At 39.1% G+C, this 27,667-nt stretch overlaps 1 long non-coding RNA gene across 4 annotated transcripts in view; it reads left to right on the top strand.

Annotated features, from left to right (window-relative positions):
• The window catches only part of LOC129780104 (uncharacterized), a 44,406-nt gene extending 31,640 nt beyond the window's left edge, over nt 1-12,766 (top strand). The window contains exons 4-6 of one of the 4 annotated variants that reach the window (XR_008743832.1): nt 4,719-5,473; nt 12,342-12,418; nt 12,563-12,766. This is a non-coding gene — a long non-coding RNA (uncharacterized LOC129780104). Of the gene's footprint in view, nt 1-4,718; nt 5,474-12,341 lie in introns of all 4 variants that reach the window. The other 3 variants (XR_008743833.1, XR_008743830.1, XR_008743831.1) reach the window with 3 other exon arrangements.
• Nucleotides 12,767-27,667: the final 14,901 nt, after the last annotated feature.

Genomic DNA, 27,667 nt, shown 5'->3' with positions numbered 1-27,667 from the left:
TCAGGAGGTATCTGCTGTCGGATACAGTCCTCATGTGGGTCCCCGGACATAGTGGCATAGCCGGAAATGAAGCGGCCGACCGTTTTGCCGGAATCGGTCACCTTGGACGACTTTTAACGCGCAAAGTACCGCTAGACGACATCAGACTATGGATCGCCAACACCTTCAAAAGTTTTTGGGCGGAAAAATGGTCCGTTGAAGCGACGCTGTTCCTTCGGAGAATCAAAGGATTCATAACCAGATTCGAAGACCTCAAAACGATGAGAGAGCAACGAATCTTATCCAGGTTAAGAACGGGCCACTGCAACATGTCTCATAACTTCAACAGAGGACCATTTCATCCCCATTGTGACTTGTGCGAGGTTCGCAATTCAGTCGAACACATCGTCTGTATTTGCCCAAAGTACCTCCGTAGAACCTCCGGAACTTACACGGGATCAGCAGGAGCATTCGTGATGTGCTTGGCGACGACCTTCCACGAACTGCTGCACTGCTCTGTTTTTTGAAAGATGTCGATCTGTTTTTTAGAATGTAAACAAAAAACTTGTGATCAAATCGAAGATCCTTGTTCCTTTACCTTCGCGATAAAGGGAACAAGAACAGTCGGTATCTTCGAGTGGCGCGGATTCCCCACCTGTGGCCTGGGGCCATGGTAAACGGACATCCTCGTCAAACGACAAGGGAAAAAAAAGCTCAAATGCGTGAAACTTCTCGTGACGAAATCTCTTTTTTGTTTATTGTTTTATTTTTAATTGCCTTCGTTTGTGTATGTAAAATGAAATAAAGTAAGCGCACATCGCGGCATTGTTTCGGTCGTTTTTGCTGAGACGAACCAGCCCAGGAGGCTGAAAGTCTCTAAAATAAAGAATAAAAAAAATATCTTTCGATGGATAATTCATCTAACGTAGTAGAAGATATGATCAATGTGCTACAATGGAACTGCCGTTGTCTAGTACCTAAACTAGACTCGTTCAAATTTTTACTTCAAAATTATGATTGTGATATATTCGCCCTTTCCGAAACATGGCTTTCTTCTGACACAGAACTCACCTTCACGATTTCATTATTATTCGCCTGGATAGAGATGATTCCTATGGAGGAGCACTTTTGGGATCAAAAAGTGCTACTCTTCCTATAAAATTCCTCTCCCAGCTCTATCAGACGTTGAAATCATCGCTTGTCAAATAACTGCAAAGAATAAAGAACTTTGCATAGCTTCAGTATACGTTCCCCCGAATACTTCCATTAGCCGTAGTCAACTTTGGAATCTAATTTCGATTCTCTCAACCCCGGTTCTAATTTTGGGTGACATGAACTCCCATGGTACTGAGTGGGGCGATCTTTATGATGAAACTAGGGCGGCTATTTTTGACGATTTATGTGACGATTTCAACTTGACTATCTTAAACACTGGTGAAGTGACACGAATTGCAAAACCTCCGGCTCGGGAAAGTCGACTCGATCTATCTTTGTGCTCAAACTCGCTATCATTAGATTGTCAGTGGAAGGTCATCAATGATCCCCATGATAGCGATCACTTGCCAATCAATATATCAATCCAGTGCAGCCCGCAATCCACTGAACCATCTCGAGTTCCATTTGATCTAACAAGGAACATCGACTGGCAAAAAATTGCAATGGCGGTAACAATCGGTGTCGAATCAATAGATATACTCCCACCATTGGAAGAATATCGATTCTTCGTCGATTTATTGTGTAAAAGCTCACTGGAAGTACAAAAAAGGAAAGTTCCAAGTACTTCATTTAAAAGAAAACCAGCCACTCCTGGCTGGGTGAATGCACAAAATTGTATTTGAAAAAATCTGATGCTTTCAAAGCTTTTCGTAGACATGGAACATCCACACACTTCGAGGAATATTCAAAGCTTGAAATACAGCTGAAACAATTAGATAAAGCAAAAAAAAAAACGCGGTTACTGGCGCAATTTCATCGAAGGTCTTTCTCGTGAAACCTCAATACGCACCCTGTGGAGGGTAGCTCGCAACATGCGTAACCGCTCATCTACCAACGAGAGTGAAGAATACTCCAACCGATGGATATTCGATTTCGCTAAAAAGGTCTGTCCAGACTCAGTTCCAGCCCAACATATTCTTCGAGAAACGTCTCCGAGCGGTGGACCTCTGGACAGACCATTCTCAATGCTGGAATTTTCTATGGCACTTCTTTCATCGAACAACTCTTCACCCGGAAGCAATATGATTAAATTCGTTCTTCTAAAAAATCTTCCCGATATCGCGAAAATACGCTTGCTAGTCTTATTCAATACCCTACTAGAAAACAATATTGTGCCACCCGAATGGAGACAGGTCAAAGTGATAGAGCAAGAGCAAGAGCAAAGGAAAAAACGATTGTCTAGCGTTGCTTTCTACAGATATTCAACTGGCCTTTGCGCACAAGGAGCAACTGGCTTCAGTATTCTTGGATATTAAGGGAGCTTTTGATTCAGTTTCCATAGAAATTCTGTCGGGCAATCTGAATAGATGTGGACTTCCTGGAATTTTGAATAACTTCTTGTACAATTTGTTGTCAGAAAAGCAAATGAACTTCACCCTCAGATAGCTGACAACATCCAGAAATAGTTATATGGGTCTACCCCAAGGCTCATGTCTCAGCCCCCTTCTTTATAATTTTTATGTGATAGATATTGACAGTTGTTTGGCAGAATAAAGCACGCTAAGACAGCTTGCAGGTGATGGTCAGAGGTCTTCATGCCGAAAACCTGCAAAGAATATTGCAAAATTCCCTAGATACTTGTCTTCTTGGGCAAGGAACTTAGGGATCGAATTTTCGCCGCAAAAATCTGAACTGGTATGGTTTACTCGAAAGCGGTCTCCAGCCCAATTGCAACTTAAGCTTTTGGGCAGAAACATTACCCAATCATTGATCTTCAAGTACCTTGGTGTCTGGTTTGATTCAAAACGCACTTGGAATACCCACATTACGTATTTGAAGCAAAAATGTCAAAAAGAGTCAACTTTCTCCGCTCGATTTGCGGCACGTGGTGGGGAGCTCATCCGGGAGATCTCATAACGCTTTATAAAACAACTATTCTATCTATTCTGGAGTATGGCTCTTTCTGCTTTCTCTCAGTAGCTAAAAGTCACCTTCTAAAATTGGAACGAATTCAATATCATTGTCTGCGTATAGCTCTCGGCTGTATGCACTCAACGCATAACATGAGTATCGAGGTTCTGGCAGGAGTAACTCCTCTACAGAACCGATTCTGGGAACATTCTCTCAGAATACTGGTGAAATGCGGTGTCACGAACACACTTGTGATTGAAAACTTTGAAAAAATTCTTCATCTAAGTATACAATCTCGGTTTATGAGAATTTATCATCACTATATTTCATCAGATATTTGCCTTCCAACGTTTACTCCAGACCGTGCTCACTTCACCATCAGCAGTTCCTCAATTGAATACGATCTGTCGATGAAACAAGCAATACTTGGGATTTCAGATCAGCTTCGACCAACTTTCATTCCCCGTACCGAAAGTACCAAAAATTCAATTGCATGAAAAGATACTTCACTGATGGGTCTTGCCGCAATGGATCCACTGACTTTGGTGTTTTCAAAATTCGAGCGCCTTCCGTAAACTGCAGGAACCTTGTTCCGTTTATGTTGCTGAGCTGGCAGCAATCGACTTCGCATTGGGGATGATCTCCAACAAGCCTGCAGACCATTACTTCATTTTCTCGGATAGTCTCAGTTCGCTTGAGGCACTCCAGTCGATGAAAACTTGTAGGCTCCCATCTTATTTCCTCACAAAAGTGAGGCAGCAGATGAGTGCACTGATCGAAAGATCTTATAAGTTAACCTTTGTTTGGGTCCCCTTCTTCTTCTTCTTCTTCTTCTTGAATGGCGTTATCGTTCTCTGTGGAACTTTTGCCGTCTCAACGTATTTACTAACTAGCGTCATTTGCTAATACTAAGTAGAGATTTCTTAAGCCAAATAACACGCCTTGAATGTATTCCTAGGGGCAAGCTCTTGAATACGCGTGACCACAGCGCAAGTCGAAGGTAATTTCTTTGACGAAAAATCCCCCGGCCAGAACGGGAATCGAACCCGAACACCCGGCATGATAATGTGAGACGCTAATCACTCGGCCACGGGTTTGGGTCCCCTCTCATTGCTCAATTCCTGGCAATGAGAAGGCGGACACTCTCGCAAAGGTGGGTGCCCGGGAAGGCGAATTGTTTGATGGACAGATTTCATACGATGAATTTTTCCAATTACTGCGTCAGAGTTCCCTCTTGAGTTGGCAAACCGATTGGGACACTGGAAGTCTTGGGCGGTGGTTATATTCTATTATTCCAAAGGTTTCTTCGAGAGCGTGGTTCAATGGTTTGGACGTAAGTCGTGACTTCATTCGTGTAATGAGCAGACTTATGTCCAACCACTACTCGCTAGATGTGCATCTCCACAGAATAAATCTTGTTCAAAGCAACGTCTGTCGGTGTGGAAACGTTTACGATGACATCGATCAAGCAGTTTGGCAATGTACGGATAATTACGCAGCCAGAGAGTACCTTTTGAATGCCCTTGAGGCCCAAGGAAAACAACCCTATGTTTCTGTTAGAGACGTGTTGGGAACTCGCGACATCTGCTATATGCAGTTGATCTATATGTTTGTGAAACGGTCTAGTATAAGTATATATTTAATGCTTTTGTGTTTTTCTTTTTCATTATTAGTTTGTTTGTCTTGTCCCCTCATCTCACCGTCGCCCACCCTCGACGGATAGTCGAACACCAGATGCTATCCCTGGTCATTATGCACAATGCCACAGTGCGTGCGGCAACTCTCGGTTGAGACAACGATACCGATCGCAGCGTTTGATGAGTACTGTCTGCCTCGTAAGAATATTGCAATGGAGGCCTTCAAATACAATTCCATTGCGCAGAAAGAGAAGCAAACTTTTGCTGAGTTCGAGACTGAGTTGAGAACGCAAGTTCAATATTGCGAATTTAGTTGCGCTACCTGTCAAACAATCTACAGCGACCGTATGCTGCGAGATAGAATCATCAAATTGGGATTCAGGATAAGAAGCTGCAACTCAAATTTCTGGATGGCAGAGACGACCCCTTATCAAAGATCATCGAGACATGCAAGATTTTCGAAGCCGCATCCGAGAATAAACAGCTACTGGATCGGAAGAGTATTTTTTTGGAAGTGAAGGTGGTTTCGAAGGAGCAAATTGATTCGAGTGCCAGGACCGTGGATGCAGTAACACGTAACCGTTGCTATAATTGTGGAAGGCCGTACAATCAAAATCATCGGAGGAATTGCCCGGCGTCGACTGCTGTATGTCATTCGTGTGGAGAAATTGGCCACTACAGCAAGTGTTGCCGCAAGAAGACAATGAAGCAGCCAGGAAGTCATCAACAGTCATCAAAGTCAGCTGGAAGGAATGATAAAACGATACATACGGTGAACTGGAATGACGCTGGTGAGTTGTCAGTTTTAGGTCAGGTAGACAATGCATGCGCGGCTGAAAGTAACAAAGATTGAATTTTTATAGAGTGAATTCCAATTCCGTGTGTGGTCGCCTTGATGAATCCCGTCCGTGGAGAAAGGTTTTTCATATCAATGGCAAAGCAGTTAAGTTCAAACTAGACACAAGTTCTGATGTTAATTGTATTCCCATACAGATTGTTAGGAAATTGTGTCTTCCCATTGATGATGTCCGGAAAGATTCTTGATTACAGTTCGAATGACATAAAAATACATGGAAAGGTGAAGCTAGTTTGTGTCGATTCTGCTAGTGATCATTCGTACGGGGCTTCATTTCTTGTCGTTGATAATTCTTTTGAACCTTTGCTTGGTTTACAGTCGTGTATTGAATTTGGGTTAATCAAACGTCTCAGCGCAATAGAAAGGCATTCGGAGTTCCCAAAGGAAAGTAAAGCGTTTATAGAATGCTTCCATGGAATTTTCGAGGGATTAGGAAAATTTCCTGGGAAATGTTCGATTGTTTTGAAAGAGAACTCTGCTCCGTTGTTGCACTACAGAAAGCGAATTCTATTAGCGATTCAAGATCGATTGAAATTGGAACTAGAACATTTGGTGGAACAAGACGTGATTTCTATTGTGGACTATCCAACAGACTGGGTCAGCAATATGCAGTTAGTGGAAAAATCGAACGGAAAATTACGCATCTGTTTAGATCCTAAGCCTCTTAACAGGTGCATAAAACGTAAACATTTCCTGATTCCAACTCAAGAAGATTTGCTCAGTCGCTTGGCAGGGAAACATGTCTTTTCGGTTCTTGACTTAAGTAGTGGCTTCTGGCAAATGGAGTTGGATCCTAAAAGTTCGGATTTAACCACATTCATGACACCTTTCGGGAGATATAGATGGAATCGTGTTCCATTCGGTTTGAACATTGCACCAGAAATGTTTCAACGACGGATGGTGCAAATTTTTGGCGATATTCCGGGCGTTGTAGTTTATTTCGACGATGTGTTAATCTCGGGCAAAGATGAAATTGAGCATGACAGAGCCCTAGCTGAAGTCATTAAGCGAGCTCAAATCAACAACGTTAAGTTCAATGCTGCTAAACTACAGTACCGCCAAGCCAAAGTTACATTCATGGGAAGTATCATTGACTCTGGGAAGACGAATGCTATCAATAAAGACATTCGGGTATCCTGGGTTATCAATCTTGTATACGCCTGGGAAAAGAATACCTGTCGTTGATTGTCTTTCTCGAGCTCCATTACCAGAAGTCGACGAATCAAATGCTGAACTTGAAAATGTTGTCCACTCGTTGACAAGAAATGCCTGTATGTCAAAGGAAAATTATGATCGATATTTGCAAGCTCTTGTATCAGATGAACGTTACATGCGCATAGTAAAGTATGCTTTTCTATAAGTATCGAGATGAGATGCATTATGAAAATGGTTTGTTGTTCAAAAATCATCGTTTGGTTGTACCTACTGCTCTACAAAGGCTGATTTCTAAATGGTTACATGCTGCACATCTAGGCATCGAGAAAACGCTCTCCAAGGCTAGGACACAATTCTTTTGGCCCGGGTTGACTAATGACTTAAAGGAACTGGTTTCTTTTTGTACAATATGTGAGAAGTTCCGGCGTAACAACTGCAAAGAACCTCTGGTGCAGGATAATATTTCAGAGTATCCCTATCAAAGAGTTCAACTGATATCTATGAGTATGGTGGATATGATTGGTTGGTAGTAACAGATGCTTATTCTGGATTCATTTGTTCTGATCGATTGCAAGATAAGACCATTGCTAGTGTATGTAAATTGTTCGACAAGATGTTCAACTGCTATGGATATCCGACTCTTATTCAAAGTGACAACGTACCGTTTAATTCCCTCGAATCCGAAAGATATGCGAACAGAAATAACATCAAATTCGAATTCTTTAGTCCTCGTTATCCGCAAAGCAATGGTCTTGCTGAAAAGGCGGTGGTTATAGCCAATAAATACTGAAACGATGTTATGAAGTTGGAGAGGTTGAACAGTTCCAATATCGACGGCTTGAATATAACACGACACCTGTCGCCAGCATGAGCTTTCCCCTAGTCAGTTGTTTTTTGTTATTAACAAAAAACACGCTTACCTATGAATGAAACGCTTTTGATTCGAGAGTCGCTTGATGAACATGTAGTTCGAGAAAAAAAATCGAAGAAACGAGAGGTGCAAAAACAATACTACGATCGCTCTGCTAACAAACTCCCACTATTTTTTTTTTTTTTTTTTTTTATAAATCGTTTATTTTTACAGGCTCAGTTACATTAGTTAAAAGGAGCCGAATTCTTAAATGTATTTTTTAAAACTATACATATACAATTTTCCTAACACTATGGTTAGTAAGGTGGAAAACCGATTACTCACGGTTTACTCGAGTTTAGAAGGGTGACATATTCTTTCAGGAAGGGGATGGGATATAAGGGAATTGTTACAATGTTGATGATCACACTCAATTCTTAAATCTATTCGTATATCTATTGTATATTTACATTTCAAATTATTTTATTGTTTATACCAAGGGGGGCAATCGCTCGCAATGGATGAAAAGGAGGGTATGAAGACATAGGGACAATCACACACGAAGATCGATAGTTTTAAGAAAAACATATATTTAGGTCATGTAATCAAGGTCTAACCGAGCCAACACATCTCTCACCGGCACTTTGGGCTGTCTTCCTCGGGCCCGAAGGGAGTTTTCTAAATTCGATCTGGCGACAAGATACACCTCGCACGACCAAACAACATGCTCGATGTCGTGATAACCTTGACCACAGACGCAGAGTTTGTTGCTGGCAAGATTGAAACGAAAGAATAGCGCATCTAACGAACAGTGATTGGACATGAGTCGGGAGAAGGTGCGAATAAAGTCCCGACTCAAGTCCAGACTTTTGAACCACGGTTTGAGGCTAACCTTAGGGATAATCGAGTGAAACCACCGGCCCAATTCATCTTCATTCCACTTTCGTTGCCAGTTAGCGATGGTATTTTTGCGGACTAAAGAATAACATTCATTGAAGGCGATTTGACGCTGATAAATGTCGCCTTCAATTGCACCTACCTTTGCTAATGAGTCAGCCCTCTCATTACCCGGGATTGAGCAATGTGAAGGGACCCAGACAAAGGTAATGACATAACAGCGTCTGGATAAAGCACTCAAAATTTCTCGTATTCTCTCAAGGAAGTACGGCGAATGCTTTTCCGGCCTCACTGAACGGATAGCTTCGACAGAGCTAAGACTATCCGTTACAATGTAATAGTGTTCAACAGGTCGTGAGGCGACGCTGTCCAACGCCCAATGAATTGCTGCCAATTCAGCAATATACACTGAGCAAGGATTCTGAAGACTGTGTGAGGTGCTAAAAAATTCGTTGAACACTCCAAATCCTGTGGACTCATTTATAGTGGACCCATCAGTAAAGTACATATTGTCACAATTGATACCCCCATACTTTTCATCGAAGATCGTTGGAGCGATCCTCGATCGTTGATAATCTGAATATCCATGGATATCTTGCTTCATGGACAGATCAAAATGCACAGAGGAATTGATGTAGTCAGGGAAACAAACACGGTTGGGAATATACGAAGAAGGATCAACCTGCATGGAGATGAATTCATGATATGAACTCATGAATCCGGAGTGAAAATTTAGCTCGATCAGCTGCTCAAAATTTCCGATCACCAATGGGTTCATGACCTTACACCGGATGAAGAACCGAAGAGATAATAAATTGAAGCGATCTTTTAGTGGGAGTAGGCCTGCCAAAACCTCGAGACTCATGGTATGCGTTGAGGGCATACATCCCAACGCGATACGGAGACAAAGATACTGAATTCGCTCGAGTTTAATGAGGTGTGTTTTGGCAGCTGATTGAGAACAGAAACTGCCATACTCCATCACTGAGAGAATAGTTGTTCGATACAACATTATAAGATCTTCGGGATGGGCTCCCCACCAGGTGCCGGTAATTGTACGGAGAAAGTTTATTCTTTGTTGACATTTTTTACTCAGATACCTAATATGGGCCCCCCAAGTACATTTGGAGTCGAACCAGACCCCAAGATACTTGAATGACATAGCATGAGTGATCGGTTTACCCAAAAGTTGAAGCTTTGGTTTTGCTGGTCTATGCTTCCTAGAAAAAACCACCATCTCTGTTTTCTCCGTGGAGAATTCGATCCCTTGCCCAATGGCCCAGGTTGAAAAATTGTTCAAAGTATCTTGTAAGGGTCTTTGCAGGTCGGATTCGTTTGATCCTACGACAGACACCACTCCATCATCTGCAAGTTGTCTTAGGCTGCAATTTTGTGTAAGGCAATTGTCGATGTCGCTTACATAGAAGTTGTACAAAAGGGGGCTTAAACATGAGCCCTGGGGGAGGCCCATGTAAGAGACCCGACTTACTGCCGAATCTCCGTGAGAAAAGTTCAAATGTTTCTCACAAAGCAAGTTATATAACATATTATTCAATAGAGGCGGCAGACCCCGAGAGTGTAATTTGTCCGACAAAACCTCTATTGAAACAGAATCGAAGGCCCCCTTTATGTCCAAGAATACTGAAGCCATTTGTTTTTTTTTTCGGCGTAAGCCATTTGAATTTCTGAAGAAAGCAACGCAAGACAATCATTCGTCCCCTTGCCCTTGCGGAACCCATATTGTGTATCTGAGAGTAGCCCATTCGTTTCAACCCATCGATCAAGGCGAAACAAGATGATTTTCTCCATCAATTTCCGTATACAAGACAGCATTGCTATTGGGCGGTACGAATTGAAGTCGGACGCGGGTTTTCCGGGTTTTTGAATAGCTATAACTCGTACTTGTCTCCAATCATCCGGAACAACATTATGCTCCAGAAACTTATTGAATAAATTCAACAAGCGATGTTTGGCCACATCGGGGAGGTTTTTCAACAAGTTGAACTTAATTCTATCCGATCCTGGAGCCGAATTGTTACTTGAAAGGAGAGCAAGAGAGAATTCTACCATCGAAAACTCGGAATCAAGATCGCACCTATCTTGTGGTATATATCGAACAATTCTTTGCACGGGAGCGAAATCGGGACAAACCTTTCGCGCAAAATTAAAAATCCATCGATGTGAATGTTCCTCGCTTTCATTCGATGAAGAGCGATTTCTCATGTTTCGAGCCACTTTCCATAATTTTTTCATTGACGTTTCTCGTGACAAACCTCCCACGAAATTTCGCCAATAAGCACGTTTTTTACCTTTGTTCAAGTTTTTAAATTGATTTTCAAGGTCTAAATACGTTTGAAAATTGTCAATGGTTCCTCGTTTCCGAAAAGCTTTAAATGCATTCGATTTTTCTACATAAAGCTTTGAACATTGGCTATCCCACCATGGATTGGGAGGCCTTCTACTCCCACTATTGAAAGTTGGAGATCGAGTTATGTTTAAGAAAAATTCTAAAGAATTGCATTATGGGCAAATTTTACGTGATGTCAACGGTAGCTCTTTTGTGGTTAGAGACAATTTTGAAAATCACTTTCGTCGAAATCGCAGGTTTATAACCCAAACCACTAATAATGAATTGAATACTAGTGAGCTACTTACTGAAGATGATCTTCCGAAACATCAACACCTGCCTGTACCAAGTCCTTCGAATCACAATCATTCTAAATCGAACTGTGGTCCTACGGAGATCTCAGTTTCGGGTAAGACATTAGCTAATCCCCGTTCCCGTGATAGTTTTGGTGAGCTAGATGACTCGTCCCCTAGTGGTGAAGTTACAGCTAGACCTTTAAGCTCCTTTCCACAAAATCTTCATGATTCATTACAGTCTCATCACTCTTCTCAAGACGCTTTGTCCCCTGTAGTTTCCCCTCCTGTAACACGTTCAGGTCGTACAGTTATTCTTCCGAAACGCTATGGTGAATGGGTAGTTTAGTAGTTTACTAACCCCGAGTTGGCCGCGGGTAAACGGTCCCCAAATGCTAACCATAGGCTAAGTTTCAACAAACAAAAAGGAAAGCGTGTAATAATATGTGATTTTATTTAGTTTAATTTAAATTATTCACACATACATGGATTTACTTTGACATAACCAATACCGCCATGCATTTGTCTTAGGGACAGTTTCATTATTAGATAGCGTAGTTAAGCAGCGTCACTCCACACCATGAATATACTCTTTTGTGATGTACACCAGCTCGGACGTGAAATAAAATCAACTCTTTAAACATCCATATTCCTAACCTGACCCGTCCCACAAAAATTGTTGCCCTTTTAACCTCGAGTAAACCACGAGTATTCGGTCGAATTCTACTAAACATAGCAATTAGTTGAAACTTTGTATAAACAAACCTTGAATTAGCGGCTCCGAAAAGCTTATGCAAAGCCTTACAAATAAATGAATTGGAAAAAAAAGTGTTCCAAACATCATATTCAATCCAGTCTAGTTCATGAAAAATTGTCTTGATTAGTTCTCTTCCATTTTTTTTTTCTTTCGCGTATACTTATTAATTTGTGTGAGTTTTTGAGTGTGTACAGTATATATTCAGAAAACAACGGAATTTTAAAATTTTGCTAGTTTGGAAAATAATTCGCTTTTGAAGATGATGAATTATAGAATTATTGAATTGATTAAGCTTTGTTATTTTAATTTATAAAATTTTATCAGTAATGTGAAACAATCCCGCACAAAATAGATTTCCTAACTTGAACTCTTTCGAACATTCACGTTTTCTTACTAAACGATCGTTCGTGGGTTCAATCGCAAATAGCCCTTTACTTTTTTTTTACTTTAATTTTCCTATAACTTCTACCAAAATTCGGCATTATAATATAAATTTATTTTCAGATGCAATTTCCGCGAAAAGCATTGGTGGGCGAGGAGCATGAATTACAGGGCCAGTGTGAACGTGTTAATAAAGAGAAGTAAATTTTCATTCATAATTTTCATTTTCAAAGCGCGTTATCCCTCCTGAGAATCGATTACCATTTTTACTTTACACCAGCGGAACACGAAGCTTAATTCCGCAAACACGAAATCAAATTGGACTAATAACTATGTCATTACAGTACAGTTTCGAGCTTTTCCTTTAAATTTTCTCAAAAATTAAAAATTACAACATCCATCTACGGGCAGAGACGAATACAACAAAATGAAGACGGCTCAATTGGACGATTTCTTTCTCGGATTTTGCGTTCACCAACACATTTGGCGATCCATTTTCATTTATATAGATATACTAGCTGACTCGGCACACGTTGTTCTGTCATATAAATCAAATCTAGTAAAAACATTTTGGTCATTATTTTTCTAGTGAATATTTTAGTCGTTAAATGAACAATAACTAATGCATAAGTGTAAGTGTGTATGACTGTTTTACCAATTTATAGCAAAGTAGAAAACTGAAATAAAGAAAATCTATATGATCTATAAATTGTTAAAATTTAATTGAAAACTATCCCTCTAAATTGTGTAAATACCTTGGATACTTAGTCATACCCCTAACTTAATTTATTCTTCTATAAATCTACTTGCATTTCCGTCAAAACTATATCCATCATATAAAATCATTCTCAGAGACAATTTTTGTTCAAGCTTTTTCACCACATTACACAGATCATATAGAAGAGCCTATTTCAATAAATTTGGCACAGTATTTTCATATATAATTTTTGTTTTTAAAGTGTGTTTCTTTCATCCAAAAATTCATTGCCATTGCCCTTCACAGAAATGGAACACGAGGATCAATGACATCTGTGTCGAATTGTGCGGCACATTTGCACAACCCGATTGAACTTGTGTCGAACGGATTACAGAATGCAATATTGCGATCCATTCGGGCAATTCTGACTCGAGAAGATGTTAGAATACAGAAGTAGTTAATCAATAGATGGATATGGGATTCCGAGGAAATTACACTATCGATTTCCTCAAGGCGTATTTTGCCGAATAATCAAACTAAAAATGTGCGTATGAAGTAATTCTCGCAGTTGCCATTCAACCGACTATATCCATCAACGTGTGGGATCGAATGGTAATGGAGGCCACTAAAGACATAATTTTTGTTCGAACACATGTGCTGTAATGTCATGACGTTGCATGCATTTTGGTTTGGCAATAGTGAAGGCTGTGTCGGTGTTGCTCATGATAGCGTGAATATATTATTTCTCACGCCCCTTCTGTTAATTGTGTCGTAGAAATCGCTGTGTCGTTCCCTGTTTACCTCTGCGTGAATGTCGACCATAAATTATCGACACAGCTTTCTACATCGGATAATGACGTTGTCCTTATCGCGTCAAATTTGCTTGTTTGCTTCGTCTCCTCTAACCACATATTCATAAAAAGTAATGATGTTCATAAAAGAAACTACTTTTGACTTCTGTGGTCATATATCTTCTAGAACTTGTCACTCAAAATACATTCAAGGCGTGTTTCTTGGCGTAGAAATCCAGATTATTATTTCTTCTATGAATCACAATTTTTCGTCACTGTGCAGTCGTCTACCATAATTCCAGCTAAGTCTTCAATAACGTGCTCATTGGATCCTGTACACGTACTCTCCAGTTGGTGTTTCATCAGAATTGATATTTGTCAAAGGGGAATTTTTCACTCTATCAAAACTTTTTCCTGTAGTACAATGACCTACAGGAGCGTTCTTGGAATCAAATAAATGCTAATTGATAAGGTTAATTGGATTTACTATTGACACGGTTAATAAAACACTGTGTTAATCTACAAAATCTTTTAAAAAACGGAAAAATAGTTTTTTTTCATTCCGGTATTATTACCCACTACACCTACACACAAAAAGATGGAAGCATTCAAGTATTACATCTCAAAACTTGAAGCTTCAAAATGATATATATCCCATCTTCATCGGTTGGTTTTACACAAAGTTACAGCGTTTCTAAAATCATTTAAAAACTTCGACTTCGCGCTCCTTTCCCATAATTTTTGTCGAGTATAGAATCAACGACATTGTATTGCATACTAGGAATAGGATTTAGAAGCACAATTTTATTTAAAAATAATTGTTGAAGTATTATTTGAATTATATTAACACTTTTCCCTGTGACACCGACTATTACCATAATGGGTCCGATTATTACGAAACTCCACGAACACTACACTCTGTCCAACTTCTATAAGACCACCCTGATTCTATTTCGTTGCAAAACAACTAGTTAAAATTTCAACAAGATGCATTTATACATTGTTGAATGCTTAGAATAAAGTATATTTAACGCCAATTTCTGTTCAAAAGAGTTGTTTGTTTATTTATTGTGCTTAAATATGATAATTTCAGCTGTCCAGTTTCTATAAGACCATTTCAAAATTCATAAAGATTATCAATGAAAAATTCACAACGATCGGCTGATTTACATGTCAATAACTGGCAACCTTACCAGCGGGGTAATAAATTGGTAAATTCGTGTTGGAATACTATTTACCAAATGCTACTGAACGAATTTCTCGATATTTTTCCATGTTTCCGAAATTACGACATTGAGCTCTTCAATGGTGGTGTACCGTTTTCTCTCAGTGTAGATTCTGCCTTTTTTTCTGATTTTTTTGTGACGATATCCACGCAAAAACGGTAGGAGAGAGGATTCCAGAACCTGTATGTAATCCTTGAATGATATGAAAACTGTCTTGAGCTTTCCGGTTGCACAGAATCCCGCCCAAACCATGCACTTCACAAAACTTCCTGGTTGAAAAATGCTGTTCCTTCTTCCGTAAATCACGCCAGTACCCGTTGAAACCATCAAGACCATACTAATTGACCTTTTTTTCGTCAGTGAAGATAACCTATACATTGAAGAACTTTTTGTTCTTTTGGAAACATTCTTTGTCACAACATGCCATGTCCCACTGTCGGTTTATGTGAGCTTTGGCAAAACTCAGACGTCTTCCGATGTGAGATGGTGTAAGATGAGGAGCTTTAACCTTTCAAACCCTCTTTATATGGGGATTTTTTACCAAAACTCGACGAATTGTCACCCGAATAACATTTAAATTGGAATATTGCTTTATTTGCATAAGCGATTTTGAGGTATTCGAATCTGTTCTAGCTTTTTCCCGCTTATCCCGGTCATATAGCTTCGATTTACGTGGAGATCTCTCCTTCTTACCGTATCCTTGAGGATTCGTTAAGCACTGCTCCGTGAACACTTTTCCCTTCGGCATTTTCCAGATTTATTGATCAAAACATCTAAAACAACGGAAAAATGTAACTGGTCTTATAGAAACTTGACACTTGGAAAATACAAAACCTTTGGTTTACGCTCAGTGCTTGCACACACACATATGAAAATCATGCAATGTATGGTAGTCACCAATACAAACACACTAGAATAAGTTGAAGCATTGTTTCTTACAATGACACAAAGCAGCAAGATCATCACCTGGTCTTATAGAAGTTGGACAGAGTGTATTACCATAATGGGTACATGGAGGTGGCATTTTCAAACATTTTTTTTTTTTATACAATTTAGTGAATTAATCATCGAAATATCAGAGAGAATCTTTAAAAACAGAGTTCAAACTGTTAGAAAAAGTATACTTTTGTATACTTTTGAACTAAAATAGAGTATTTATTCGCCAATTTCTGCAAGTGTGTGACATATGCCCTCCATAATTGGTACACTTACCCTGTTCCGTTTTTTTAGTACGCTTTCCATTTATCCCGCAACAAGATCATTTGCACAATATCAGTATCGGTCCCAGCTGCCAAAGATATTTATTGTACAAAAAATAGTCAGAAATTCGACAAGAAAGTAGTCACATATCCTAAAACACCGTAAACAAATAAACTTTTTAAATGTTAGTCCCAGTGAACAACGTTTTTCTAACGAAAAGCTCAATGTCAGCCCCTATGGACCGGCAAGGGGCTCAACGTTTTAATGAAGCAACAATCGACTCTATGCATAATCTATGCTATGCTGGTGATTATTCATTTTTCGAAACATTTACTGGTCGAATACAGGGTAAGGGTCAGCGATGGAATAGTTGTTGAACTTCAAATTCCGACAAGACACGTGATGTTATTACGCTTAACGTGTATTGACTAACCAATCAAAAGACGAACTGGGAAAACAAGTGATGTGAAACATTGTGTGAAACACGGCCGCATATCAAATAACGATTCGCCAAGTAAAACTTTAGAATGCTGGTGATATCTGCATAATTCACTCAAACTGGCAATTTAATGTTAAAAACGAAAACATTTAGAAACTGCCCATCTAATCGCAATCAATAACCGGTAGTGAAATTTTAGCATCATCATCGTCCATGTAGAACTGGAACCCGAACCGTAAGCAACGGAACGGAACATAATTCTGTGTCGAATTCTCATGCAAATTCATGACATGGGAGACACTTCTCAGAATTCTCACAATGCGACACTTTTACGGAAGTATTGATGTAAAAAATAAAGTTAAATTAAATCCTTTGAATATTTTTAGTTTATATGACTTTCAAAAATGTCTAACCTATTCATCTTCATTGAAACCTAGCGCCAGAGTGTAATTTAGCTCGCTAAAATCACATTGATATATTTTTTTAAGAATATATTCTATTATATACTGAAAATTCGTACTGAATTCGTAAAAATTAAGATTATTCTCATAATTGTATTGCATAACTGATCGTAGATTAAAATAAGTGTATGACAGCGGTTTAGCAATTTCTGTTCTTTAAGAACCATTTGGAACACATAATAATAAAAACAAGTCGTCAATTGGTCGTCACACGCGAGTTGGTAGCGAACCCCACACAACGCTCAAATAATTTCCTCCTGCTTCTACTAAAATCATGTCGAGTGTGCCGTCTCACTTGAACCGGCGAGAGTCGAGCATAATCCCTTCAAATTGATTCTAAACGAAGTGAGACACTTGACGCTCGCTCGTGGGAGCCAAGGTGCAATTTTCAGCTTCCACAGTGTACAATGTACATAGGTAGCTAGGGAATGCTAAGCGTTGGTGGGGCTTCGAATGCAAACTCATATTCCGAAAGGTAAGCGCTTACGACGTGAGAGCATTTAAATCCGAATTAGCAGCACTCCATCGCGTCACACCCGCTTTTTTGTTTTGTTCGTTGGAGACGTTTCTATGAGAGCCGTTCAAAAGTGCTTCGGATATCAAGGACTTTATGATTTCAACGGCTTCAGTTATTTGTTTAGAGCATATAATTAACTAGCTTATTACTCATTTTGTTATTCAGCCATTCCATGCCAATCCGATATAGTGGTTCTCAGATTTTCGTCAAAAGTGGTAGTTCTGTTCTTTATCGCAAATTATTTTTTTATTTTTTTATTTTTTTATTAGGGTGACCATTTTCATTTTAGGGTGATCCAAAAAAAACATTTTTTCGCATTTTTGCCAAAAATGCCTTTTTTCAAAAATTCATAACTATTGAACTACTAGACCGATTCAGATGATCGACATATCAAATTAAAGCCTACTAGCTAGCTTTTTTTTGAAAAAATTACACATTTACCAATCATCTGAATCGGTTCAGTAGTTCAAAAGTAATAAATTTTTGAAGAAAGTCATTTTTGGGAAAAAGGGGAAAATGATTTTTTGGACCATCGGGTAACTTTGTAAAATCATAACTCAAAAACGAAAAAAAACCCTCCCTGGTTTCGAGATATGTTATGCGAAAAATCCTCAGCTTTCCAGAAAAAATATAAAAAACTATAGCGCCTTTGGTCCCGAGGCTATGAAAACAATAAAAAAACGAATACAATCAATAAGAACGAGAGCACAATTCAAATTTTCTGCAAGTATAGTATTTAAAAAAAAAAAATCACCTGAATCGGGTAGTAGTTCAAAAGTTATAAATTTAAAAAAAAGTCATTTTTGGCAAAAATGCGAAAAAATTGTTCTTTTGGACCACCCTAAAATGGAAATGGTCACCCTAACAAAAAAATAAAAAAATACGGGTCTCATAATATGCGATAAAGAACAAAACTACCACTTTTAACGAAAATCTGAGAACCACTATATCGGTTTGGCATGGAATGGCTGTATTAGTAATTGCTTTCTGTTCCAAATCTAATTAGCAGAAATGAATGGTTATGATAAAACGGTTGGTAAAAATTTGTGTGTTAATTAACATTTATAATCGGAGTCGTTTGTTATGATCCGTGGGAATACTTTTTATTCCACTTTGCTCAAAAATTACTGAAACGACAGCCTCAAGTAATGGTAGAAGCAGAGTCTTATCGTTACTTTATTCGAGAACAAAATTCAAAGCTCTAAACTGGTATTAATGCCTATTATGTAAATGAATTAAAATGTTTGTAAGATATTATCGATTGTGCTCTGGAAGTGTATATTTAATTCATTAGGGTGCCAATAAAAATGGTCATCTCGAGTTTCAAAAAGTTACCCCATAAAAAATGTTCACCACCTCAAAAAAACACCATATGCCAAATATCAGCTCAATCGGACTCAAGGGAGAGTGGCGCAAAGTAGTCAAAGTTTTTTGAAAATCGGAAAATCACCCAAGGGGGGAGTAAAGGAAATTGCGGTTTTCGAAAAGAATTTTTTTTTAAAAAAACCCCAATTTCCGCTGATTTTTCGATTTTTAAAAAACTCAAATTTTAACGTTTGTGACACCAGGAAATGAAGTCTGAATGAGCTAATATTTTGCATAGGGTATATTTTTGTGCAAATCAACATTTCGTAGCAAGTTCCGAATGAAAAACCGAGATAACTATTTTTATTGGCACCCTAAACCATACATTTCGTATCACATGCCGAAAAAATGCCGAGTGTCGATTTTTGACAAAACATTTTTTTTCGAGATGACACAAGATTTCGACGTTTCATGCAATTATAAGACAATTGGCATCAAAAATTTTTTTTCGAGAACCCTATTTCCTTTACTCACCCCTTGGGTGATTTTTCGATTTTCAAAAAACTCAAACTTTGACCGCTTTGCGCCACTCTCCCTCAAGTCTGCTGAGATTGAACTGATATTTGGCATAGGGTATTTTTTTTGAGGTGGTGAACATTTTTTATGGGGTAACTTTTTGAAATTTTAGGATCGATTTTTTCCCATACATTCATTGGCACCCTAGTATATATTTTATACGTCTTCGAAGAGTCGACAGATTTTGGTCAGTGGTATAGTCATCAATATGTTGATTGAATACTGCAGCTTTATAGATGAATTTTTTGAGTATAACAAATTAAATTATTTCCAATGTTATTGTTATTGAATTAATAGGTTTTACAAGGCCACCTATGTTTTTCGTAGAACGCTTCCATCCAGTTAATGAACATTTTACGAGTTATTATAGGTGGATGGAATAGGAAATTAGGCGAAATCTTTATGGGGGAACGATCCGAAAATGAACACAATCTTCCTCCAATGAGCCACAAACCTGAAGAAGCACACTATACGAAACCGAAGGCTTAGTTGGGTATATAATATCACCTTTTACTGCGATCCTATTCCCTAATTAGCCTTTATATCCCCCCGAAACGAACATACATATACGTACACCACTGAAATAACATAAATCGAATTACTAAAGCAATAATTAAGCTTAATCAAATAAATTCTTAAAACGTTTGATTAGTAGTCATCTGCCTAATCCTACTCATTCACCTGGTAAAATGGCCCTGTCTCCTAATGAAATTAGGACTAATATAAAACTATATCCCAGTGGTTGATCAGGATTACTGGGACAGATCGTAAAACTAATCAACGTCCGCTGGTCGGACCAAAAGGTTTTATGAAACTACTCGAACGACACACAGTGCTCAAATTTCAATTGCCATGTCGATTCCCAACATTGCCCGACATTTTCTCGTCCATAAAATCGTTGCGCCAGCTTACCAGCAACCATTGAACTGGAATCGGCTTCGAAAGTGGATGCGAAATGAAATATTTCGGTAATAAATCCCTAGTGGTTTATAAATGAAAAATGTTTTATATTCCTTTGTGTCTTGCCCATGTCTATTTCATGCTATTAGTATTGTATTTGCGATGTTGGCTGGCTGAGGCGAGAGTAAAAAAAACACCGGATCCAATTCCTATTCGATTCATGCACATTGATGGTGTGGGAGGATGTGGAAGCTGAAACAAAGCGGCAAATAATAGTTCAGCAGTGCATTGTTGCACGCTTTGCAATGATTTTATTTTTTTTTTCAGTTTAGCGAGGATTTTAATATATTGATTGTAGCGGACCGGGTTTTAAAAGACAACCCGGAACCTACGGCCAGCTCGAAGAAGGCTAACAGCTCAGCTTTCCCACCCGACCTCTCTTAAGCGATTGGCTTAAGCGCCACCTCTTTCGAGGACCAATCGCCGCGTTAGTTGCCCAGCTAGAGGCCTGACAGGCAGGCCTAAATCGTATCCTTTTATCAGGATCGGGGGACGATCGAGCTGTACCAATTCCAACCAGCGAAGACTTCTAGAAGACACCCGTAGGGTACTCCGAGAGAACCATCAAACGACCAAGAATCACCCTAAAAGCACAGAATACCACAACAGGTTTTTCTCATCACAGGCAACGTTACTCTAACAAATTACCAGACTGGCACGGCCATCTGGGAAACAAAGGAGGACCACAAACAACTCCAGACATCAACTACGAAACACGGATAACGTGAAACCTTAATAAAAATAAATTGAATGTTCACAGGACATGTATTATAGCGACTTTTACTCCTAGACAACACTAGACAACTTTCTGCTTTTGGGGTAGACTATGGTTTTACATATTTCTACATTTATTTGTACATTCGCTTAAATCTAAGGGACATCACATGTGCACATGGACAAACAGGGTACCTGGGGAGTGCGGTGAGGACACAAATTTCCTCACCGACTCCTTCTGCTTCTTTGCGGCGGATTCTCCACCGGTTGATAGCTTCCAGCGGGTCTGTTGAAGGCGCGATGGTAACGGCGCAGCCTTTTCTCCGACGCGTTTTGGTTCGTCGGGTTTAGCCAAGAGGAATTTCCCTATTTTAGCAAATTGTTCACAGTTAGAAAAATGTCCCTAAATTATACAATATATGTACCTGTTGTAGTCGCTTTTTTTTTTTTTGCTCGTTAAATTTTATTGAGCGTTTGTTTGCTAACTAGGGACAAATGATGGCACTGAAACAATTCAACTTTATCACCACAAAGACTTCACGTTATATAAAAAAAACTTACAATTAGCGATCGCGAACAAAACACACAATGGTTCCGCGATGTCGGACAGTTCTTGGCAAAATGGTCGAAGAACATTGTAGTCCTCAGATAAACCGCAGGGTATCTCTCGATTCAGAGCTCAAGCTCAGCCGAAGACAATTTCCCCAAAGCATCCCCTTGTGTGCATCTTGCTTCAACTAACCGTCCTTAGATACAGCCTTCTCATTTCCCTCCCCAAACTCAAGGCCACGAAAGTAAGCGCTGCGCGAACAGACACTCATTGGCCGAACAACTTTGGCGATTGAGCTTTCGCCCAGCTCCAGGGAGGTGGGATGGGAAATCTAAGCACTTAAGTATACTTTCTGGAGTATCTTTTAGTTTACTTTCGGTTGTGACTTAGTACAGGTACACTCCAAATGTTTCAGTGTGAGTTTTTGAATTTAAATTTTTATATTTGAATAATTACTAACTATCCTAACCAATAAATAAATAAATAAGTATATAAATAAATGAATAAATAAATAAATAAATAAATAAATAAATAAATAAATAAATAAATAAATAAACAATACTCAATAAATATGCACACCAATAATAAATAAGTAAATAAATAATCCAAAAATATCACATGATGAAAACAGTTGTGGCAACTGTTACATCACTCCATGCTTTAGTTACGAAAATTTAGTTGAATTGATTCAACTAAATTTTCGTAAGGGGATTCCTTACTTCCAAAATATTGTAAGAAACAAAACCGAATTATAGATTAACTATTGTCATCACAAATATTGATGCGATTCGGGGTCATATGTGTTCATCATCAGCAAGCTGACTCCTCCTCTGTTTACAGTCTACGTCCCATCATAGGTCGTATCTGCCACTGACCTTCACCGTCGTAAGACTCAGGTCTCCAGCGAATGCATATTAAATTTGATTCGACTATGTGTAATCTTTACGAAAATAAATCTGATCATCGTTCCATCCCATTATGTGTAGCACTAGCAACTCTTCGACAACTGCTTAATGAAGCTCCTCAACAAAACGTCCATTCCCAACTCAATATTTTTTTCAATATTGTGTGAATGACGAGTGTGAATCCCAATTCCCCATTTCCCAAAACAGGTTCATTCAGTCATAATACTAATTCCAAAATTATTGGACAAGAGAATATTCCCGAACTCACCGCAAACTAAACTATTGTGAATAGATTTGGATACCCCGAGTTTTACTCGAGCACTCAACCATTTCCCACCCACAATGCACCCCAACCCACTGTACTGAATGTTTACACCAGAAAAACTGGTCACCATACATTCACAATGATATACCGAAACTGTTATACAACATTCACAGTATATTTTTACATCGAAGAGTTAATTGTGCCTGTGCTTTAACACTGGGTTAAATATCGAATCTCGAAACAAAGTAAGTGTGATCTGCAGTTCTATTGTGCACGCTGAATCAAAGAGATCAGAAGCTGGATCATCCGTTGGAAATTTTCCTTGGCCGGAAAATAAACGGGGGGAGTATTAATATATTTCTTTAATATCTTGAATTGTTGTGCTTTGTGTGTTTTTCCTTTCCTTTTTCCCAGATAAACTTTCGAATTTATTCTAAATTTCGACGGATATGGAATGATGAATGACGAACAATGAGGACAATGTGGACCACAAGGATCACATTTCAAAGATGGACGAAATTTTTCAAGGATAATGGAGACAATTACTTAACTAAATATTCTGGAATTGATGATGGAAGAACTACTGAAGGACATTCATTGGATTTGAAGGATGGACGGAAATACTTACATACCTAAAAGGACATCCATCTAATCATAAGGGAAGGACCTAATATACTTAAATTGATGAAGGAAGAACTACAATAAACGTACGTGGGAAATACCATGAAGAACAGGAATAATACGGTATACAATTCGAATATTGCTAATCTAAATACTATCTTATTCTACAGTTATGGTTACTATTCGTGGAAATGTGTCGAGTTAGGGATGTCTATTTTTCCTATTTCTTCACTCCCTGACATAGTCCTATAAGGATTTCTTTGATCCTTTCTATCCCATGTCGTTGGGGTAAAATGCTAAATGCTCATTCATAATGTCACCAGTAGATTGTAGATTTTGTGGGACGGCTCGACTCAGTATTTGAGGAGACTTGGAATGGCTATTTAGATTTTTGTGCAAGCTGTTTGCTGCGTGGTCCACTAAAAGTATACATAGCTGAAATATTTTGAGGCATGGCTATTTTTCTCCTATTCTTTCATTCTTAGACATTGTCCTGGAAGGATTTATTTTATCCTTTTTCTCCCAGGTTGTTTGATTTTGATACTAAATGCTCATTCTTAACGTCACCAGTAGATTGCTTATTTTGTGGGACGGCTCGACTCAATAGCTGAGGAGACTTTGAATGGCTATTTATATTTTTGTGCAAACTAATTGCTGCGTGGTCAACTAAAAAAAAGTCTACATAGCTGAATATTTATTTCTGTTAAGAATTTGGAAGTGTAAGTTTTTTGAGATATTTGCAATGAAATACACCAAGTCTTTTCCCATTTTCATCATCTACTTCGTAGCAATGATCACCTATGCGCCTTTTGATTTGCGCCCGAACATATTTCGGTGCCAATTTCGCACAGTATCCTTTCCCTTTGTCCGATAACTCCGTGTTCTTTTTAAGGACTTTTTCACCCACAGAATATGTTGGACAGTTGGCGTTCGATCTCAAATTGTAATATCGAGAGTGTTTTTCAAAAGCTTTCTTGATGTTTTCTCTAATTTGCTGGTATAATTCATTTCTTTCTAGAACACCTAAACCGTGAGTTTCGGAGGAATTGTCTCTCATATGACGATACTCTCTTCCGTCGGAGATCATATTCCTTCCGAACATCACAAAATATGGTGAATATTGGGTCGCCTCATGGACTGAATTTCTCATGGCACTCGCAATTGTTTGGATGTTATTAGCCCAATCTTTATGCCTGTTTTTGATTGTGGCTCTTATTGCTGTAGTCATCACTCTATTCACCCTTTCAGAGTCATTTATTTGGGGGTGGTAACTAGGAGTTTTCCAGTGCGTAACATGGTATCGGTTCAAAAGATCTTCAAACAATTTTGACGTAAATTGAGTCCCATTGTCGGTCAGGATCACTTCCGGAACCCCAAATAACAGAAAAATCATGTTTTCCACGAATGGAACAAGAGACTCTGCTGTTGCTTGCCTGAATGGCTGGATTAACACGAATTTGCTGAACACATCCGTGACAACCAGTAAACAGGTGTTTTTACCCTTCCCCGAAGCGGGTAGGGGCCCAACATAATCCATCGTTAGAAACTGCCATGGATGGTCAGCTATTTTTTTCTGCGTTACTAGAGGAGTTGTTGTATTGACATTGGTCGCTTTGCTAGTTTGACAAGTTAGACATTGCTTACAATATTTTTTTATTTCCGAGTTCATTGATGGCCAGTAATATTTTCCCTTAATTGCATTTAGGGTTTTCTCGAAACCTAAATGCGCTCTTTCGTGAATTTCTTTCATAATTTCGGTCCTTTGAGGTTTGGGTGGATATTGCTTCCATTGAAACCTGTGATCTTCTAGTTTACTCCTATGTTTTACAAGTTTGTAGATTTGGTTATCAACCACGCGAAAGTCGGAAAATTTTTGAGGATCACTAGAAATTTTCTTTATGAGATCCTGATAATCTGGATCAATTTGGATTGTGGAAATTGTTTCTAATGAACGTGACAAGCAGTCAGCCGTAATGTTTTGTTTCCCTTTTCTGTACTCCAGCTCGATATCATATGCTTGTATCTTTAGAGCCCATCTCATTAGTTTCGAATTTCCGGACTCGACTCCAATGGTAAAGAGCCATAATAAGCTTCTCGCATCTGTGATAACCTTGAACTTTGTACCTTCGACGAAATGTCTGAAGTGCTCAATCGCGAGTAACACACCCAAACACTCCTTTTCTACGCTAGCATATTTCCTTTGTGTGCTATTCAGTTTTTTGCTGAAATAGCCAATAATTCGAGCTTCGCCCTCAATATGTTGAATGAGCGCTGCTCCAACAGCGTTATCGGATGCGTCTGACTCGATCACAAACGGCAGACTAAAATCCGGATTGGCTAGAATTGGGGCAGAGATTAGAGCAGTCTTTAGCTTTTGGAATCCTCGTTCTGCTGCTTCTGTCCAAACGATTTTCTTTGGTCCCTTTTTGAGCAGATCAGAAATTGGAGACACGATCTCGCTATAATCGCGAATAAATCGCTGGTAGAAACCCGCGAGACCAAGAAGTCGTCGTATGTCCTTCACATTTTTCGGTCTGTGATAATTTAATATTGGCTCTATTCTTGTGTTGTCAATGGCAACACCCTCACTTGTCAGTAGGTAGCCCAGGTAGTTAACCTGCTTTCTACAAAACCGCGATTTATCCAGTGAAATGGTTAAATTTGCCTTGGTTAGTTTTCTGGCAACTATTCCCAGTAGTTTAAGATGCTCTTCTAAAGTCATTGTCGCTATCACAATGTCGTCGAGGTATACAAATACCTGTGGCTCAAGGTCAAACCCAATGACCTTGTCCATAAGTCGACACATTGTAAAAGGGGCATTCGTCAGGCCAAAGGGACACACTTTAAATCTGTACAGACCCTTCGATGTTCTAAAAGCTGTGTAGTCTCGGCACTCCTCTTTAAGAGGAATTTGAAAGTACGCATCCTTCAAATCTATCACGGAGAAAAATCTAGCGCTACCTAGTCTATGAAAAATACCTCTCATGTCCCGCATTGGGTATGAGTCTTTTTTAGTTACTGCGTTGATGCGCCTCGAGTCCAAGCATACCCTTAGTTTGCCGTTCGATTTCCGAACCGGAACAAGGGGATTGGCCCATTCGCTTGCGCATTCTTCGATAGCGTCTAGTTGTTTATACCGTTCAATTTCTTCATTCATCTCTGCTTGTATTTTTGGAGAACATCGATACAGTGCTTGTCGTCTCGGCAATGCACCCTCTTGAAGAACGATCTCGTGCTCGATCAACGACGTGCGTCCTAAATGGTTCTTTGATGTACACGGGAATTGTTTAATGACTTCGGTTAATGCATTTTTCTCTTCTATCGTTAAATCGTGCTCAGTTTCTAATGACTCAGGGCTTACCTCTGAAGCTTCAGGGAGATCTAAACCAGGAATATCGAGTGTTTCGTCTGGTTCTTGTTTTAGAGTTACAGGTATAGTCTCAATGGGATGGACGTAAAAATGGTGAGACTCAATAGTTGATTTCGTATAAATTCCTATTTGGTTTATTTCCTCTATACCATCGACTCCTCGTATCATTGGTTCTATTCTAAACGCTTTCCAGAAATTTATGCCCAAGATTAAATTGCGACTAATTTCTGGAACTATTGCTATTGGGATTATTTTGGTTACTCCCCGGAAAGTAACAGGAATGTTCGCGTAGCCTTCGCATGAATATTGCGTTTCATCAGCCGTGCAAATGCGAATCGGAGACGGTAAAACTTTGAGACCATATTGCTCGATTAAATTTTTGGAATTTGTGACGCTTATGCTCGCACCAGAATCCAATAATGCTTCTATTTCCGTTTCAAAAATTTTAATTTTAACATGAGAACACTGGCTTGGTTGAATGTGAATCTCGTGTATGGTTCTAAAAGGATTAAAAAAAAATTCTGATTTTCTGGGAATCTTTTTCATAACAGGGCTGCTAGACTTCCCATTTCTGCATCCCGATTTCAGTTTCCCGAGGTCGGAAATGTAGAATGCCGTTCAGTCGTAGGCCTTCTTGGATGAGCATTGCAATTCATTGTTGTTTTCCCTTGGTTTCCGCAGATGTAACAAAAAATCACCTTCGCTTCCCTACACTGTCTCCAAAAATGCCCTTGACCTCTACAATTCCAACATAGCGGAAATCTGATCATTTCAACTTGACTATTCTTCTGTTCTTGCTGTGGTGGCCCTTCTTGGTTTGTTATTAGGTTTCTTCGCTGCCTACTCGTTAGA

The sequence above is a fragment of the Toxorhynchites rutilus genome, chromosome 3 (genome assembly GCF_029784135.1).
Source record: "Toxorhynchites rutilus septentrionalis strain SRP chromosome 3, ASM2978413v1, whole genome shotgun sequence".
Taxonomy (NCBI): Eukaryota; Metazoa; Arthropoda; class Insecta; order Diptera; family Culicidae; genus Toxorhynchites; species Toxorhynchites rutilus.
This window is presented reverse-complemented; position numbering and strand designations above follow the sequence as displayed.